This window comes from Oenanthe melanoleuca, chromosome 5, assembly GCF_029582105.1.
Source record: "Oenanthe melanoleuca isolate GR-GAL-2019-014 chromosome 5, OMel1.0, whole genome shotgun sequence".
Classification (NCBI taxonomy): domain Eukaryota; kingdom Metazoa; phylum Chordata; class Aves; order Passeriformes; family Muscicapidae; genus Oenanthe; species Oenanthe melanoleuca.
The window spans coordinates 49,848,270-49,868,493 of NC_079339.1; the positions used below are offsets into that span (position 1 = coordinate 49,848,270).

At 38.5% G+C, this 20,224-nt stretch overlaps 1 long non-coding RNA gene across 16 annotated transcripts in view; it reads right to left on the minus strand.

The window, feature by feature from the left end:
• The window catches only part of LOC130254448 (uncharacterized), a 235,096-nt gene that overhangs the window by 77,079 nt on the left and 137,793 nt on the right, over nt 1-20,224 (minus strand). For all 16 annotated transcript variants that reach the window (XR_008840721.1, XR_008840729.1, XR_008840724.1 and 13 more), the window contains one exon: nt 4,286-4,390. This is a non-coding gene — a long non-coding RNA (uncharacterized LOC130254448). The remainder of the gene's footprint in view (nt 1-4,285; nt 4,391-20,224) is intronic.

A 20,224-nucleotide genomic window follows, 5' to 3' on the forward strand; every position in this document is an offset into this window, starting at 1 on the left:
CAAGAAATGGCACACAAAACCATTCTCTGAAATCCCACCAGCAAATTTTTCCTTTGTGGAACAAAATATTCTGACATCCAATCATCAGAAAGTTATCAGTTCTGAAAGGCAATAAGCAGTGAAACACACTGGAGAAGATATAAAAATCAGTGTGAAAATAATTTCCTCATTAACACAACCTTTATTTTATCTGCTGCCTCCTTGACATTTCCTTCACTTTTCTTTTCATGCTAGTCAGTTCCAGAGCAATGGAATCACATTCAGCTTTCTCATTTCTTCTCTTTGTTCTCATATATAATCTCTACAGAAGTATTATTTTCATTTTGTTAATACCACTTCCACCTCCCAATCCACCTCATTAACTTCTCCTCATCACTCTGCATTTTTTGCACTAATTTCTGCTCTTTTATTTCGTACCTTCCTTTGCTTTCTATTTAAGCTCTTTTAGCAATACCAAAGAAAGGGACCATTTTTCACAACAAAGAACAGATATTTCATTCAGCATCTCTGATTACATCATGTCTTGCACTGCTGCAGATATCTTCCCAAGCACTCACACCCCTGATGTGCATTTAGGTGGTTGGAACCTGTCCTGCTCGGCATGTCTTCATCTCCTTCTCACAGTCATTTTCCAGATAACTCTATGCTCATTTTTCCACCTAAATCACAGACCTTGCCAGTTAATCATGATTAACCTGCTTTTTTAGCTGGAGTCACAGGTTTCCTGTACTGGCTTCTTTCCTTCATGTATTAGTACTGTACTCTTTCTCCACGTTACAAGATATGTCTTCATACTTTGCCTTTAAGCTGACAAGTTAGCATCCCATCAAAAAATTTCATAAGGAGTCTGAAAAACCATTACAGATTTTTTTCCATGTACTACCATGGGTATGGAAAGCCAGTCTTCTCCTGTGGGTGCTTCACCAAGAATATGAGACATTCAGTATTTAAAAGGAACATATCTGCAAAGCAAGATCTAGAGGGTTACATTAGCATGAATACCTAAATATTTCCTGGGTTTTCTGTATGAAAAGGTACAGGTGTAGCCACACAGCCTCTCTGATACAGAGTCTGCTCCTAGTTACTAAAAAAAAAATTAATTATTAGAGAAAAGAGAAAGAAATTATGAAGAAACCTACTTTTACAGTTATTTTTGCAAGTGGATGCTAACTGGGGTTGAGTTTGATGGAAATGAATCAGTTAATATGTCTCATATCTTAAACACTAGGTCCTCATTGAAGGCAAGCCTTCCAAAGGGCCTTCTAAAGTTTTATTCAGATTTTAACAAAATGAAGCAGCAAAAGACCAATCAGCTTGGAACTGAATGAAAACCCACGACTGTTAATGCAATATAGATACGTTCATGAAAAAATATCTGTGTGTATGGAGGTTAGCAAATTATAACACATGAAAAAATACACATGAATTAACTAAATTCAGGCCAAGAGCATCGTATGCTGCTAATTTTAAAGAAGGTGATAATGATGGGAGTGCAGCAGCAAAGAAAGAGTTGTTAAACTGGTGGAAGAAATGTTGGGAAACTCCTAGTTTCCCTTCAGAATATTCATGCTTAGTCTCCAGTATTTCAGAGTCATATGTCTAATTAGAGAAAAGTAGGTTTTAATCAAATCTAGCTCAGGACTATGTCTCTATTCAATATAGATATGGAAATATGCTTATACCTATATAGATATGCATAGCTACATAAATGTCACAGCAATAAAGAAAAAGTATAGGAGATAAAAACCTTTTGCTTCTCTCTGCCACTTAACAAAAGGAAGACTTTTCAAAGGCATTTCATCCACCTTATACTTTAGTTCTCCCTCTTTAAAATAAGAACTTATTTCTATCTCAAATGGAAGAACTTGGTGAGAATTGCATTAATAGGAGTGTTTGCTAAAGCTGATCTCCACTAGGAAATTGCCTCCTATTTCCAGTAGAAAGGAAAACTTCTAGCAATACTGTTAATCTTCAAAGAAATACTTTTAAGTAGAGCAGTATTCTGAATGTTTATAGGATCTGGAGTGAGGGAGATTCAGGGACACTTTACAGATAATTTATTTTCAGCCACTTTAAAACTTTTTCTATTCAAATATTAATCAAAATAAATGTAATACACTGTATGAAGAATTGCATATAGACTTGTAGTACTGCTAGGTTTGACCTGACTGTAATGTAAACACATCACTGCTCCAAAAACAGGACAAAATAAGGACACTTCAGATTGCATCTGCCTTCCTCAAGTAATTCACTGGAGAAAGACTTCCTTTAAGCATTTTCAAAAGACTTTCTTTTTCACCTGTAACACATGCATCTCCTTTCAATGGATATAATTTACTATCTGTGATGTCACAAGAGTGTTCCTACACTATTTAGATTTTAATGGATATTAACTGGAGAAAAAAAAAAGTGCCCCTTTCATGTATGTCACACCTTACAAATGTATAAAGAGGGTATAGCTCCCAATGTGTGATGCTCCATGTTTTTGAAATTTCAGCCTTTAGAGATTTTTTTTTTTTATTTGGCATTAAATTAAAACCACTAACAAATTGCTAGTGGTAAAACATTGCATGAACATTGTTTCTTGCAAAATATTGGAAATAACTATTGTAGCATTACTCAACAGTTAAGCAACCTCTGTTTACTGTAAGTATTAGCTCCTTGAACAACGTGTCCCACATACGTAAATTCATTCCCTTTGGAACCAAACTCCCAACTCCTAAGACTTGGATCAAAAAAGTAAAACAAAAATATATGAACAAGTTCTCTAGCTAACTGGTCTGATATCCATAACTGGAGGAAACTGCTTACTTCAAATAAATAACTAAGTAGAACATGGCTAAAGAGAACCATGATTATTTTTCAACTATTTCCTCACAAACAATTCTAAGGGACACATTACATTTAATGAAAAGTATTATTTTGCTTTGCTTCTTTACATACACCTGACAATCAAACTGTGTAGTCAGTTCTCTTTGGAGAAGTAGCTAGAGCACTGTCCATCCCTTGTTGGTCAATTAAGCTCCTTTTTCAGAAAAGAGGATTAACGTGTTCTCTTATCTGTCTTTATCCATAAAGGGAACAGGAAAAGAACTGAAGAATTTGAAGAATTTTCTGAATCGTGAATAAGTTCAGCAATATGATGGGAAAATATAAACTCATTAAATTTCTCTCCTTTTCTTTCATATAGAGCTAGATCCAAAAAACAACATTGGCTCTTCTTGGAGGGCAGGATCAGAACTGATTGGTTTCATACTCTCTCTAGCATACTTCTGCAGTATTGTACTGTAAATGGAGAATGCCTTGATATGTAACCTTAAGTCAAATTTCCTAGTTTTCCTTCCCCAGATTTTTTAGACTGTTCTTGGATTTTGTAAACATTGAATGGAAGAAGTCTTCTGGACTGAAATATTTCCAGTTCAAATCCATTCTTACAATGGAACTAATACTGACTCTTCTCTGAGTTCCAAGAACATTTCTAATTACTCTTTCACATTTTATTCCAAATATACATTGTAAGAAGTAAAGAAGTGGTGCCTTTTTATCCATGTCTTTGGGCTTTATCTTTTTTTTTTTTCCTCTTTTAAGTCATCATTACATATAACTTATTGATTCCAAAAACACAAATCTTAGAGGAGAGCTTGTTATTTAATTACTTCTACTGCGGTTGTCAACTGACACACAGAAAATTAATTTAGATCCTGCATTAATCCCAGAAGCTTAACAAAACTGGAATTTGGGAAGGAGCACAACCATCTCCACCGTACACTGAGAGGAAAGAATGTCACAACACATTTAGCACATACTATGCCAGCAGTAGTAAAGCAGAGATGGGAGTTAGCACCTGCTTAAGAGGAGAACAAGCATGCTAACACTGGGAGCCAGGGGAATTTCCCACTAAACTGCAACATATAGAAAGTAGGTCACTTTTACTCTTTTGAGAATGATAAAAAGCAACAAAATTCTGAATTATATATGAACCATTACATTTAATTTTCTTCTTCTCCAGCAGCTCCCAGGAGTCTTGAAGACAGAAAAATCTGGATTTTACGACTCTGGCAGTTATCTCAGTTAATGCCATAGAATTCTCCACAACCATTTTTTATTGTAGTTACAGATCTGTCAGCCTTTCTATTTTACTCCCCTTTACAATTCTTTCTGTACTGCTTGCCTCTGATTTAGTGTTTGCTATAAAAGTTTACTCCAGATATAACTTGGCACACAAACATCTTACAAACAGGCTTTACCCAAAATAAATCTTTAATATATCTGCAATTTAACTTACCTAGCTCTCTTGCCAGGTGTTATTGGCAGGAAACAGGGTCAAGTTCAAATGTCTGAGAGATCTTCTTAAATAAATATGATTGGCTGAAGTGCTCCACCCAGAAACCTGGGAAAACAAAATAGCTTCCCTGAGTGATCCTAAAAGTCAAATATTTTCTCTTCAGAAATATAGAGCCTATGCTAAACAAGAAAACTTGATGTGGGGGAAAGGAGAACTGCATTTTGACAGCATATTAAAAAAAAATATATATAAAAAAAACCAAAACAAAACAGTGATATTTATAAATGGGAATAGCTAATCTATCTGATAGTATAGTTGAATTTAGGGGTCATATTTTATTGAGTATAACATAGTAGGCTAAATGTAAAAAGCTGGTTACAACACTTCCATGGAAGAGAAGAAAACCTGGAGGTCAGTACCCAAAACAAAGGCCTAGTAAAAGAATCAACCACTGCAATTTTCCTTTGGGACTAAGTTCAGATTCAGGGCAATGAATGTTGTTCAGTTGAGTTCACCAAGGATGAGAAAGGGCAAAAATACAGGCACAGATAGAGCAGGCAGCAGGAAAGCCCCAGAGACAACTAGAGAGCATGTAGGATGATTTTGATAAAGAAATGAAGCAAGAAAGAGGGGCTTAGGGTAGACAATTATCTGAGGAGACTGTTAAAGCAATGAGCCTCTCATGTTCACTTCTGGAATTCAGTGAACTGGAAGTTTGTAAATATAGACAACTGCAACAAGGAATGATTACATTTCATCATAAATTTGCAAAAATATTGCCCTCAGATATCAGCTAATCAGAATGGGCTTAAAAGAGTGAAAAACTCTCAAAATAGCTCAGCAGCCTTGCACCTGAATCCTACCTCTCCCAGTGCAAACATCTTTGTAACAGCCCCTCCCCTTCACCTGCTGAGCACCATATCACTGCCAGCACTGCACTAGAGTATAAAAGCAAATTTTGACAATTCTATTCCCACTGGAAATGCCTCCCTGACCTCCTGTGAAGACTGCTCCAAAATGAAGCCAGGGAGAAGTCAGGGGCATTGGTGTAGCTCAGACCCCTCCATCCCTGTCAGCATCAGGCCTCACTCACACTTTATTAATTCTTTGCAGCCTTTAAAAATTAATAGCACCAAAGGCCTTAAATGTAGTCTTTCCCATCTGGGAACACTGGCTTGCCACAAGGCTTCAGTTCTGGTACAGCTCTCTCAGTTTAAAGCCTTAAGAAATGTGTTGTTTTCTTATGTTACTGCTCAGCATGTGGCATATGGAAGATGACAGCAGAGGTCGATCTTGTGAGTTCCACAATAATATAGAAAGCACAATTTACAAAGAGACAAAATAAGAGTGAGAAACAAAGGAAATCATCTACATGGAGTGATGCCAGGCATGGTGGATTCCCAGACAAAATCTGTGTACAGGCAATAAAACTAAACACCAGAACTAAGTCTCCCTGCAGAATTTATGATGGAAGGAGAAAAAAATCATTGGCATAACAATGAGGGGCTATAGTGGGGGGAAGATGATCAGGACAATCCTGTTGGAATAATGCCCCATAACACTGGAGCAGATCATCAAAATATTCAAGGAGCCTAATAGAAAGAACAATAGATACAAAAGTGTTTTCTTTTGCCTTTACCTGAATAAGTAATTGCATTGAATAATGAGAAAAAAATGTTTATACTGCAGAGTTCTCATTCTTGGCACCCACAATCTCAGAAAGAATGGAAGCAAATAAATCCACATTTTCAAAGCAGTAGTCCTATTCTTCGAAATATGCCCCTCATTGAAAGAGCAACTGAAGTGATCAGTGAAAGGAATATAATGATAATGTATTGACGGGAACTAGGCAAACAGCAGGGAGCATGCAGGTGCCATGTTTTGTAGATGCCATCTAACACATATGCTCCAGACTGCAATTTGACAGAAAAATTAATGGCCAACCTATAAACTGCAGTGACAGAAACAGAGGGAGCAGAAACAATGTATCTCCATACACCACTGATACGCCAGGAAAAACAACCACAAGCGTCTATTCTTGCTGCTTCTGAGACCATTTGGAAAGACTTCCACTGAAGGGAAAGCAATCTGCAGCATCAGTTAGCAGATGCAGAGATTCTTTGTGTACATTTATTACAGAAAAAGGCAGACAGATGCTCAGCTGCCACTTTTGCTCATATTATTAAGTCAGCAATAGATCTAAATCAAATTAGATGGCAGAGCCACCTTCACTTCAACTTCAGCCACATCACAAATTAGCAAAACCAGGTGCTGATGAGGTGTAATGAAAATGTTTCAAGACCAACAGGCCAAAATAAGCTCTTGATAAGAAGCCCATGAAACAAGTGATAATTCTTGGATTCAGTAGCAGATGACAAGATTGGATTTTATTTAAACGGGACCATAATCCCATTGGATTCAGTAGCTGACACCAGGAAATGGATAAATACTTCACAAGTGAGAACAGGCATGCCAAACATAATTCAGGAAACACAGCTCTTGCCAGAGATAAATTCTGATTCTGAGTGTATACAATGCAGCATGAGGTGTGCAGAAATGACTGTGACCTTTCTAACAGAAGGAGACTGCAGATTTTGTCCATTCTAACTTCAACTGGGACCAGAACACACCTAACCAGTTTCACTGGATTAAACTCCGTGGTCCAACTACACTACTCCAATTTCTGGAAGAAAGACCATTAGAATGACACAGACAAAAAGTTTGATCTGGAAACTGAAAGTTTGGCACAACTAGCAGACTATGCTGAAACTGCTAATATGTCAAATCTTTTCCTGCTGTAGTCCTTCAACACCACATGTTAAAATGTCTTTATGCAACATCATAGTCAGAATGATAACATTAAAAGAAAGTCCTTTATGAAATGCATGTCCCCAAATAAATGGGCTTTCAGGCATCAACATGTGCCTCACAACTCATGATGAAGATACCTCTGAAATCTTAAACTTGTTTTGCCTTGTTTAATTCAGTAATCTTTTATCACCTACTGTTTCTTAATATATTGTTTATAGTTTAAAAATATCTTTCTTTTGCAATCACTTTATTCTGGTCTTCAATCATTATCTGTATAAGACAGGAAGCAGGAGCAATGTAACTTTACTAAAGGTAGAAGAATTTAGGAAAGGATCAGGATATGAAGCTCTGGTCCATTTTCCTCACATAATTATCTGTGGCTGATGAACACCATATGAATGATGGTAATGATAACCTTACTAAATTATATGAAATCATCCCATAATTCACTTACAGATTAACTCCTGGTCAAATATTACTTAAGTAGCACCCAATCAATTTATTACACCAGTCAAGGTCCACAAGTGATAAATACTGTACATTACAAACAGACCAGATCAGCCAGATCACAAGCCGTGAAAGAAACCCCAGCTTTACCCCAATAGCTTCAAAGGTTTGGCAGATTAGTAATACATGGATATTATAGAGAATATTTTCTTCTGGAGAATTTCAGCAGATCTTCAACATAAACTACAACTTTAAATACCAAATGTGACGTATGCACCCAAAAGTAATCTTTTTTTTTTTGCTTCTGAACACATCTCTAGCTAATATCCCAAAAGAAGATAGGAGCTGTCTTTCCCTCAAGCCAGCAAATACATCACCCATGACAGGACAGTGCAAAATGAGATGCAACACTTCTCTCCAAGCACATCCCACTGTCATTTTGCTTGTGAGTTTTTGGGTTCAAATGAGACTTCCTTTAAAGTAATATGGTGTACACTTCTGGTGACAGACCATTAGCTTCATGGCTTGGAAAAGCCCAATATATATTAGTGGTTTAAAATTAGTAATAACAGTTCTGCCTTCTTTCAATCTGTTGAAAACTGTATAAAGGTCACAGCACTGCTGATGCCCACATTTTTTCTGTTTTACACAACTGAGTAGATGAAGTGACTCATGACAGCCAAATTCTGAGATCAGGCCCTAAGCAATGATGACATCAGATACTGCCAAAAGACATTTGATTCCTCTATTGTGAAATGCCAGGTTGGTTCTGGGACATGGTGAGAAGCCAACTCTAGTTTAGAAAATTCTATAGTGAGCTATTGTTTGATACTAAATACAAGATCATCACTCCTGCTGCTGCTGCAAGTCACAGGGCATCCAAGGACACGTCCAACAATATTGCCACTTTCTACTGTGTTTGCAAAATACAGCAACAAAGCTCCAATCACCCAGACTATAGAGAGTGTCTGTGAGAGAATGGAGACACAGGACTTGATGGCAGGAGTACAAATTAAGAAGCTGCAGCTAATAAAGCTAATGAAAGCTTATCACCAGCAGTATACAGAATATTGCTCCAAAGGGGATCTCATCTCCTACAAGTTTCTCTGCACATGACTTTTTGCAAAATCTTTTTATTTATTTCTGAGCAATACAGGATTTTGATCAGGTTTTTCATGCAACTAAAAGGACTAAATATTCCTTCATGACTCTCTGATACTATTTTAAATGCCTATACAGAACCATTGCTGATTTCAGCCAGTGAGAGTCCTGTCCTAAAGCATGAGTGATGTCACTGTGGCAAATTTACTATATTCACAGCAAAAGCAGAAAAAGATAACTGAGAGAGCAGATCCTTGAACCTGAATAGTCTGTGCTTAGGAGATGTGGGCTTGTTTGATTAGCAACTATACAATTTATGTTGCAAGACGACTCATGATGTGTAAAATATATTATGCTTTTAATAAACTCATTTTCTATTTTCAGTTTTGACTTTGGAAAAGAGGAGAGTTACACAAAAGGAAAAAAACCCACAATTTATTTGATTCCAAATAACGTGATATGAAAAGGTTTCAGTGTGCAGAGTACCAAATTAATCTTTCTAAAGCAATTGTATTGTCTTTTTAAAAATATAGAAATAATACAAGGATGGCAAGTGTTTTGCACTGATAATGACAGTCTTTGAAAAATTCAAATAACACCTATGCATAATCAGATAAATATTTGGTTCTTTTTTTACTAGATTAATTTATAAAGACCATTCATTATTATATTTTATCAGATCAAGCTTCCAATTTACCCAGCAGCCATTCCTGATGGTGTCCAAGACAGATCCCAGAGAAGAGTGTGAGAACAGTGTAATACACAGCACTAATTCTCCAGAATATTTTTCATCCTCCTGGGATTTGTGGCTGATGCAGCAACTAACCAGATGCAGCAACTCTGTCTTTAATAGTCCTCAATGGTTTCTTCTTGGACTTTTCACATCTGAGAGTTTTTACTGTCCACAGCATCTTGTTGCAAGAATCTTGCCAGCTTAAAAATGCAATTTGAGGCAAAAGTACATCTTTTATTTCTATTTCGAAATTGACACTTCCTGGTTTCAGTTTCCATATTTTACTCCTTTCTATAATTCTTCACAGTAAAATAATGTTATGTATTCACTTCTGTGCCCACAAAGCTCATGGAACAAATCCCCCAGAAGCTGTGCAAAGGCTCATAGAGAACAAGTGATTGTGGCCTTCTACAATGGCATGACCACATCAGTGGACAAGGGAAGGGCTACAAATGCCATCTATTTTCTGTAGGGCCTTTAACATGGTCCCCCAAAAAAACCCTTATCTCAAAATTGGAGAGGAATGGATTTGATGGATGAACTGTTTGGCTGATGAGGAATTGGTTGGGTAGTCACATCCAGAGGGTAGTTGTCAACAGCTCAATGATATGATTGATGGATGTTCCATGTCCAAATTGAGATCAGTGGCAAATGATGTCCCTTAGAGATCTGTGCTGGAAAAGTACTGTTTAATCTCTTCAGCAAAGACAGAAACAGTGGGACAGAGCTCACCCTAAGAAAATTTACAGACACCACCAAGCTGTATGGTGCAGCCACCATGCCTGGAGGGTGGAATGCCATCCAGAGGGACCTGGACAAGCTTGAAAAGGGAGCCTGTGCCAAGCTCACAAACCTCAAAAAGGCCAAGTGCTGGTGCTGCACCTGGGTCAGGACAACCCCAGTATCCATCCAGGCTGGGGATGAACAGATGAGAGCAGCCCTGCTGAGAAGGCTCTGGGGCTGCTGCTGGATGAGAGGCTGGACATGACCCAGCAATGTGCACTGGCAGCCCAGAAACCACCCGTGTGCAGGGCTGCATCCAGAGCACCATGGGCAGCAGGGAGGGAGGGGATTCTGCCCCTCTGCTCTGCTCAGGTGAGACCCCACCTGGAACACTGCATCCAGCTTGAGGTCCTCAGCCATGGGAAGGATATGGAGCTGCTGGAGCAAATCAGAGGAGGGTCACAAAGATGATTACAGGGATGGAGCACCTCTGCTATGAAGACAGGCTGAGAGGCTTGGATTTTTTCAGCCTGTAGAAGAGAAGGCTCTGGGGAGACTTACTATAGACTTTCAGTGCTTAAAGATGACTTATAAAAAAGATGAAGACAAACATTTTAGTAGGCTTGTTGACATAGGACGAAGGGTAATGATTTTAAACTTAAAGAGGGTAGATTTACAGTAGATATAAGGAAGAAATTCTTTACAATGAAGATGGTGAAACAATGGAACAACTTCCCCATTCAAGGTCAGGTTGGATGTGTCTCAGCAACCTGATCTAGCTGAAGATGTCTCTGCCTATTGCAGAGAGTTTGGATGATCTTTAATGGTCACTTTCAATCAAAACTATTCTATGATTCTATCATTCTATTCAGAATAAATTAGTATTGTCAGCAAACTAAAATACCTCAAAAATGTCTCATTTCTGGATCATTTATTTATATTGAGAACATTGCAGGCCCCAGGACAAATCCTGTGGATGCATTACTGGTTACCTCATTTCACTGTGAAAACTGATCATTATTACTGACTTCTGCCTTTTTCTTTTATCCTCTCACTTCTTAGATTCTTTAAACGATATAACGCAATAGGTCAAATCAACAATTATTCCTTTGTCCACAAGCTTCTTGATTTCTCTGAAGAATGCAACTACATTTGTGAGACATTACTACCCTTAAAAATCCTATTGGCTCTCTGCCAAAATACAATATTAATTTCTGTTCATTGGTTCTTCAAAACAGTTATCTACAGTAATCCAGATTCCAAGCTTCTCTAGAAACTTTGAGTGAACATCATATATGGCTGTTCATTATTAACAATTTCTTTTTGGATACAATGTGTATTTGAGTTCTCCACTCCTTACACAATGATTATAGCCAGGTAACCAATAGTCAGAGTGAAACCTAATACAAATTAATGGCCAGTGGAGAAATGGACACCTTATCACTTGTGAACATAAAGAATCCAACAGGATCTTGACTTCTTCAAGATTTCAAGACTCATCTTCTCACACTCAAATCTTAAATTCATTCTAACTTAACCTGAAAAGCAACTGTAGAACTAATCTATGCAGGAATTTCTAAATATGAAACATCAGCTATTGATATAATTTATCATCCTGAACTTCCAGGTCAAACCTTTTCCTTCCCAGATATGAGATAAACCCCAAACATAATCCTGCTTATTGGGTGAGCAGTGAACTAGTTCTTGTAGCTAAAATGCACTAAAGAGAGTAACTGTATATTTACCAATAGTCTCTCCACATAGCCACCCTTCCCACTCAGGTGAACAAGGAATTCCATCAGGAGGCAGAACAATGGCATTTGCCCTTCATGATGCTAACCTGCATTCCTGCCAGTGAAGCCATTCCAGACCCAGTGATAAGCTATGCAAAATGGGAAATTTCTTCCTAAATCCTGCTTTTAAGCCAAAAAAAAAATGAACTTAAACTGAGTTAACATTTAATTAAGAAAAAATGAGATTCATCACAAAACAACATTCTTTCTAATTTTTGTTGATCCTAAACAACCCAACAGTGAGCTTGGAAGGAGAAGATTCCTTCTTTTAGGTCATCCCTAAACTCCAATGCCCTAATGCCTAATACCATCCTAAACCTAACCCAATTTTTTTTTTTTTTAAGTAACCGATTTGTATAGTAAATTCAATTAGGAGGCATTTGTTCCCAATTATGAAAACTTTCATCTTATCTCTGCTAGTCTTGCAGAATGCAAGAATAAAAAGGCTTTCTACCTTTTTTTCTGAAAACCTGATTCCAGTCCTAGCCCTAAAATTATCATGTACTGTAAAGAGAGGAAGAATCTGTACTGGAATACCTAATATGAAGCATATGCTCCTGCCTACACCATAGTACTCTCTCTGACATGTTTTTTTTCCAGTTCCCCAGCCTTATCCCAAGCCTTCCTTAAATGGAAGATGTGTCCAGGAATACTGAAAATAAAATATTTGCTTATGACTACACTAGATTCCTTCTGAACTCTTATAAATCCAGCAAAAATCAGACTTGCAACAGCCTTCCTTTCTGATACCTTATCTTTCCCTAGTTCCTACCAAAAACTTAAAGATATTCACCCCCAGTGATATCAACATTCTTATTACTGCCAGTCATGTGGATCTGACGCAAAAATAGGTTCTCAAGCCTGTTCCTTTTTTGTTTTTTTTTTTTTTAATTTCAAATCTAACCTATAGGTTACCTATACACAGGAGCCTTCTGGAACTGAACATATCCATTCCCTTTTTCATTCTTGATGGTCACACAAGTATCTCATTGTAATATGATCTTTTGAAAAATTTGTTTTAAATTTAAACCCAAATCTATTGTTAGAAAATTATTAATCCAGAATAAAGTTCAAGAAATGGTGAATTAAACCACAGTGGTATTAAAAGGACTCCTTCAAAAGATAAAAAAACAGTTACAGAACAATAATAAGGCACTGGTCAGGTAAAACTCTTATTATAGGTACATTGTTGGGAGTTTACAACTAAACTTAAAACAGTGAAAGAGTGTTTAGCATGAATAAGAAATAAATAAAGATTATGCTTTCCCCATGAAACTACCATCTGAAAGAGAGCCTTGAAGAGAACAGGATGTGGTGGAAGGCTTAGAAGGGGGCACTAAGAATGTGATTTCATTGCAGGTATGCCTGATCAGCCTGACTAAAAAAATGTTAAGAGTAAAGAGATTATTTAACTGATATTGCCAAGTATTAATATGCCTTTAACAGACACAGTTTAAATGAGATAGCAGCATCTGGTATATCAAATTCAGAGGTTAGTTTGCACTTGGAGCACTTGGTAGGCAATCCAAAGATGGGAATGAGAGATAGAGTGGGATGTGAGAACCCCTGTGTATCATCTGTGCTTTTGCTCATTAGATGGAAAAAAGGTACATTATATTCAGCAACATATTTGTGGTTCTGGCACACATTCAACCAGATTCAGCTGTTGCCACATCACTCTGCATTATGCAACCCACAGGGATGACAGAAACCACTGACAAGGTGGCTGCAAAAGACTGGACAGTTTTTTACTTTGATGGGTTAATACCAGCTAACTATCTCCAATGCATCTGTCATTCCAGAAATATCTGTTTTTAAAGGGATCTAAAAGAGCATTAAAGACTGCACTACAAATTGTCTGCAGGCAAAACTGCAAGTGAAATTTTGGACATTTTATGTAAAAACAATGGCTACCAAGATGCCATTACTTCAAGATAACCTAGATGATAATTTAAAGTCTGGATAAATTACAGAGAAATAGATTTACAACTAAGTTATCTTTGAATCAGCCTCTTTCTCTGTAGAATTAACATTTTTCTCAGGAGGTGCACATGTTTTATTACACACACAATAATTTATAATACTAGAAAGAAAGTAAAGCCAGATTCAACTGGAAAGACAAAAATCCATCCAAACCGCTTTCACTGAATTACTAAGCATTCCCTGCAAGAAAAGCTTCCATGGTCTTGTCAGGAGGGGAAGCAATTTATCACTGAAATACCCTTAGGTATCTGCACAGAACTTCAGTTTTCAGAAGTGAGCTCTATTACTTTCTCTTACAGGTTAAAAATACTTGTTAAAGTCATCTAAACTGTTGCTAAGAGAAATGACACATTTGGCAAGGATATGTGAGTGATAGCTGGAGATTCTTGAAAATAAAGTAGATTTGGCTTACAGGTTGTTTTTTTAACTTACTTCAGAATCTTTAGTAATAGTTACCAATAAAATCCAAATCATTATATAACACAAATTCAGTATACATTCACCAAAGGACGTCTATATCTTCCTCAGAATCTTCCTACGAAGCCACATCATCTGAGACAAAAATACAGACAAAAATTCAGATGTAAATTTTAAAACCTTTGCAGAAATGTTTAATAAATTCGTCCCATGTAGTACATGAATTTAAGTACAGCTTTCCTCTTGCAATAGGGAGCACTGAGCCAGACTCAGCTCTTTGCAGCTCTCTTCACCAGTGTACCTTGAGTGTTAGTCGTGCAGATTGCTCTTAATATACACTGGAATAAGTGTGCTGGGATTTAGATCTTATCAGGCTAAGTTGATGTAAGAACGTGACTAGGAACCAACTTCCCAGGTTATGCATTTCTGTGAAGTCCTTAAGGAAATGAGAAGTTTGATTTTTTTCTGCACTCTTTGGAAAAGAAATATGATGTTACTCTGTGTACTGCTAAATGGTACTGTAGAAATTTGGAGGCAATGACTTGACAGAAATTAAGTTGTTACTTCAAAACGCTAAGCAGAGAAACAGTGATGTTCTAAACCATTCCTTGACTAGAAGCACATAACTATTCCCACCAGCTTCCCCTGGGTTTCCTTGATGGTTTTTGAGCTCCCTGTTGGACTTTGTGATGATCATGTACAGTACTCTGAAGCTCAAGAGCAGCCCTGTGACTGGTTTTCTAGCACTAACATCTCAGACTGCCCTTTGCATTTTTAAGTGTTATATATTTCTTAATAATATAAGGGGGGGGGAAAAAAAACCCCTTGATCTTGTTCTGTAAACATTGTTGTCAGTCCAAAGCAGCTCAAAAATTTTTAATAGAAAGAGTGGAGTATTGCTTGGGATTTTCATGCATTCAGATGCCAAACTTCTTTAAGAACCTTTGCATTAGTTGTAGCCATGACCTCAGCTAACCCAAAGAAAGCCACAGGCATGTCTCCTTTCCCTATTGGCAGCTACTTTAATTGGCAGGTTCACAATGAGGACTTTTGTTTGCATCCTAAACATGCACAGCACGATTAAAATGCTTAATACTTTCATCCTCAAAGTGCAGCAATCAATATGTTGGGTTTTTAACAGGCCAAGTCATTACACATTTAAATAGCATCATTCAAACCCTTAAGGAACTTGTTTTACAAGGACTCAAAAGGTTCCCTATTGAAAATTATATGGATTTAGCTCAGTTTAAAAATAGACATTTTGTTTGTTTTCCATTCAGTTGCTCTACTATTTGATGCTCTTTTCTTGCACATGTAGTCTCTGAGTATTTTACTACCCCCTGCTGTATGGAAAGAAAACTGAGAGATGTGGGCTGTGCTACAAACACCTCCTGAGAGCTCCCCATCAGCTGGAGCACCAGGGGGATGGATTCAGGGTGGCTGGAGGTACAGGGTTCTGTTTGGGTCATCACATGCAGTTCCTGGTGGCTGTGGTGTGGGTAAGAGAGAACAAAGTTTCCTTGACAGCTCCAAGATCGAGGACTGCTACAGGAGCACCGCAGCTCCTGGGTCTGTGTGGTGCATATCCTCGAGTTTCCCCAGCAACTAAAAGTGCTTTGCGAAGCAATGAGTCAGATGCTGGTTGTGCAGTAACCACACACAGGGATTTATGTTTTCAGGAACTGTGTGTCCAAGAGCAGGATATTCTTGTATAGGTCTCTGGCACTAAACCTGTTGGGCAGCCACTGAATTAGACAGAACACCTCTAAAGCTATGAGCAACATTTGGTGTACTACTGTGTACCAGCACAACCCACATAATATTCACTCACTTCAGCTGCTACATTACATGGAGAAACTCTCCACTTTCAACCCAGATGAACTGCCTCCCTTGGTGAAGGACATGACATTAAATTGCCTTTCACACTTGCACAAGAAAATACACATTCCACGTGCAGTTTGTAGGTCAAATAAGGTGCACACTCAAATTTTGCTCACCCATCATGAGAAGCCAGAGAAGAACATTTCTCCTCCATTTTCTTCAAGAAGCAATTTGCCAGAAAATCTCCCTGTTTTCTATCAGTTCCCTGTGCTGAAGAGATTTGTGCTCCTTGATATTTCCTCTCCCACTATAGCTCACACTGGGTAAACTTCATGTTCACAGAGGGCAAATTTGTTTCAAATTGAGTATCCGGTGATGTCAAGGCTGGTTGGTGGCTGGTTCACCATCACCCTGCCTCACCTGCCTTGCTAAGTATCAAGGTGGTCTGTTCCTGGGCTCCCCAGCCATTTCCCCTAGCCACGCTGCCTGGGAGGTAGCCCTGGCTTTTTTCAGTGTTTCCAAATCCACTGAGACTTTCCCAGATCAGGTTTAGGGATTTTTAACACATTAATGAAAACATCACATAATTATATTCTTTTCAGATTTTGGATGCACAATATCATTACTAGAAATGACAACATTGCCTATGAAGGAGGAGGTACATGTCCCACACTACTATTTGCCATTCAGGGCAAGGGTGGTTTGCACAGCTTGGCTGAGAGCCTTGAGAATAATACATTAGGAATATGTTTCCCATACTAACCTGCAGCACCCTTAAAATATATTTTAAAGGTAATAGAGGTTGGACAGTAACCCAGTGTCAGGTTGGAATAATGGTAATTCAATATATGTGTTCCCCAGAAGCAGAACAAGTCCCAGATGAGAAAACCCACAGTTTCAATTCAATGAAATAAGGAATGGACCTGCTCCAAAACTTTTGCTGCACCAATCCTTTCCTGGTCTGTGTCAAAACTGATGCACATCCAGTGATGGACAAAAAGTCTGGCAGCTCTTCAGTGCTATTTACAGTCAAACATTGCCTGCAGAGGAGACAGAGAGGTGTTTGGCATTGCCTGTTCATCCCTATCACCTTTGACAACAGGCTTAGGCAGAAACAGAAATCACTTGTTCCTTTGGGTGAGCAGGGACCTTAGTCCATAAATCATTTCTGCTGCTTTGGCACAGTGCCTCTGTCTCTGAGTAAGCCACCCCTGTGCCACCCTCCCTTCAGGGCAAGCTGTTTGTGAAGGATGGGCAGCAATACAGGCACAGACTTCCACCCCTGCAGCAAAATGACCCCAGCAGGCAGAGACAGACACCAGCCCAAATTTCAAACCAGTCCCTAAAACCGAGCTGATAATCCTTGTACCTTGGGTCCTCTGATGACACTGAGCACTGAGTGGTGCCAGTGGATGATAAAGGTGTAACAGGCAGGGGCTATAGAACATATGCTGTGAAAGAGATGGATTAGCTAGACAGTTTCATACAGCCAACTCTTTGTAAATCTAGTCATGGCCAGCACAACTGACTTCTCTAAATTCCTATTAACAATTCTTTTAAGAAATAATTAATGTAACTGTATTTTGCTGTGATGTCAAATACTTTATTTGACAAATTTTTTTTTTTTTTAAATTAATATTTTTCAGACTGTTCAGCTAGCTCAAATAATAAAAATGCCTTATTCTGTCTTCACTTCATTTAATTCACTTCCCATTTCAGGAAAAAAAAATCAAGACTAAACATCTACCAAATGTTATTCCTCTCCAACTGAATGTGACGGATTGTCTGACGATCACATAAAAATTAAACAAAAAGTGCATTGTTCCCTTCCAGATTTTTCAGCTGGTGTAAATCAACATAGCTTCACTGATGCCAAGTTGCAGAGATGTACATCAGTTGAGAATCTTGCCCTTCATCTTCAGAGAGAGAGAGATTTTACCTACAGTTAATTCCTCTGACTTTCTAGGCTTGGAAAACCTTCAACCTACTTTCCTTTTATGTTCTGCATATCACCATAAATAATCCATTTTGGTTTAAGTTCATTACTTCTCCTAACCTGAGAAGAGGTCTTGTGGAGAAGGCACAGAACAGATGTGACTGGTCAGTCTGTCCAAGACTGTCTGGCTAAGATCCAGGTATTGTAATTACTGTGTTTCAGTTCTGATTCATGAAATACATCTTTAGCAAAGATAAATATGCACAGAATTTGCTCACCCCTGGCTGTCCATTGATCAGGTCCCCTGGTGTCATCAAATCAATAAAAAAAATTAGCATGAAAATGAAATATTTTTAATTTAATCTAAAATGCAGTCATGAAGGTACTACTATTTTCCATTCAGTTTGATCCTTCCAGCTCTCTTATTCCCTCTCCCTGAGAAACAGAGGAGCCCAGCTACAGCAGGGACTGGGTGTCCTCTTCAGACCACTGGGAATTTGCAAGCACAAGAGGAAAGGAGCCTTTAAAGGTACAACTCTAGGATTCTCAGGCTTCCAAAGCCCCTTGCTCAGGGTGCCTCATGCACAGGCAGAAAGATAACTGCAGCCCGGACTCAGAAACACATCTGCATCACCAGCCCTCTTCTCCAAAGGAGCTGGAGGGACCCAACCCTTGAAAAATCTCTGAAATGCTGCTTCCAGAGTTTTTGCCCTCACTGGCTGTAGCACCATTGGCTGTTTGTCTTCCCTCAACCTCCCCTGCCTCCCTCCCCGTGATCCTTTTCTCTTTCCCATCTTCAACCGCAGTCCCTCCCAAACCAGACTAATGAAAGTTTTGTTTTCATTATGTAAGCCCAGTGCGTAATCAAATATATTTCAAAAAATAACAAAACTGGGGAACTGACAAGACATGTGTCTACCATCACCCTATATCCAAACACTGAGGTTTGAACTTGGCTCAGACATCTCTGAAAATGCCAAATGTGGATTTCCACAAACACAGGGAAATGGATCCACAGCTGATGTAAAAAGAATAAAGGTGCATTGCTTAAAGTTGCCTAGCAAGCACACAGAGTGAACTGTAGAGGAGGAGGAAGTTGCAGACTTTAGCCTGACAAACTCTTACACATGTTTAACATTAGGCAAGGAAGAGTTCCACCTTCAAATGGGACACAAGCTTAAAGGTAAGTAGTTGCCTAAGAACTTGAAGAACAGAAGTCCCAGTCCTGTAGGCTTTTTTTATACGGAAAATTAACCTAAATGTAGACCTTAGATATTTCTGTAATATTTCAGGCAACACCAGACAAACTTCCTTTTTTTTGTTTCAATTGGTTTTGAGGGTAACATTAAAAAAACAACACATTAGCCCATCTGTAATAGAATTCAACTGATTTGCTTGGGTCTACCAGTGCAAGTGAAAACAGAACAGAACTCAAGGGATCACTCAGGATAAATTACAGAAAAAAAAAAATGCAAAATTCAGGATTTCTTGCAGAGGTTTTAAATGGAGGACCAGATTTATATGGCAAGCACTCAGTCCTGCTCCAGGATGTCTGGCCACAAAAAAAACAAATGCCAAGTCACCTCTTCTCCCAAAGATCTGACAAATTTGGACAACAAATACACTGTCATCCCCCCTGGAAGCTTTCAGATGTTTTCAAGGTGTTGGGATGTAGCATCCAGTGTAGGCATTATTAGAAGCAGAGCAGTTGCATTCCCACCTTCAGCATATGCTGAGTTCTGGCAGCTGCATTGCTCATGGCAAGTGAGTTGGTGAGCTCACAGCTGGCTAGATCATGTCTTCATTGCAGCAGAAGACTAAAGTCAGGATGAGAAAAGCCAATACAAAGGAAACGTGGGGATGATGGGATGGGATGGGATGGGATGGGATGGGATGGGATGGGATGGGATGGGATGGGATGGGATGGGATGGGATGGGATGGGATGGGATGGGATGGGATGGGATGGGATGGGATGGGATGGGATGGGATGGGATGGGATGGGATGGGATGGGATGGGATGGGATGGGATGGGATGGGATGGGGAGGTGAAAAATGAATGGAGAAATAAGGAAGCTAATTTATGGAGAATAAAAGATACTTGAAACATCAGTTTTCCCTCATGTTTTTCCCTTTCCCTGAAGACTACAATTCTCTTTGTGTTTGGGGTATTACT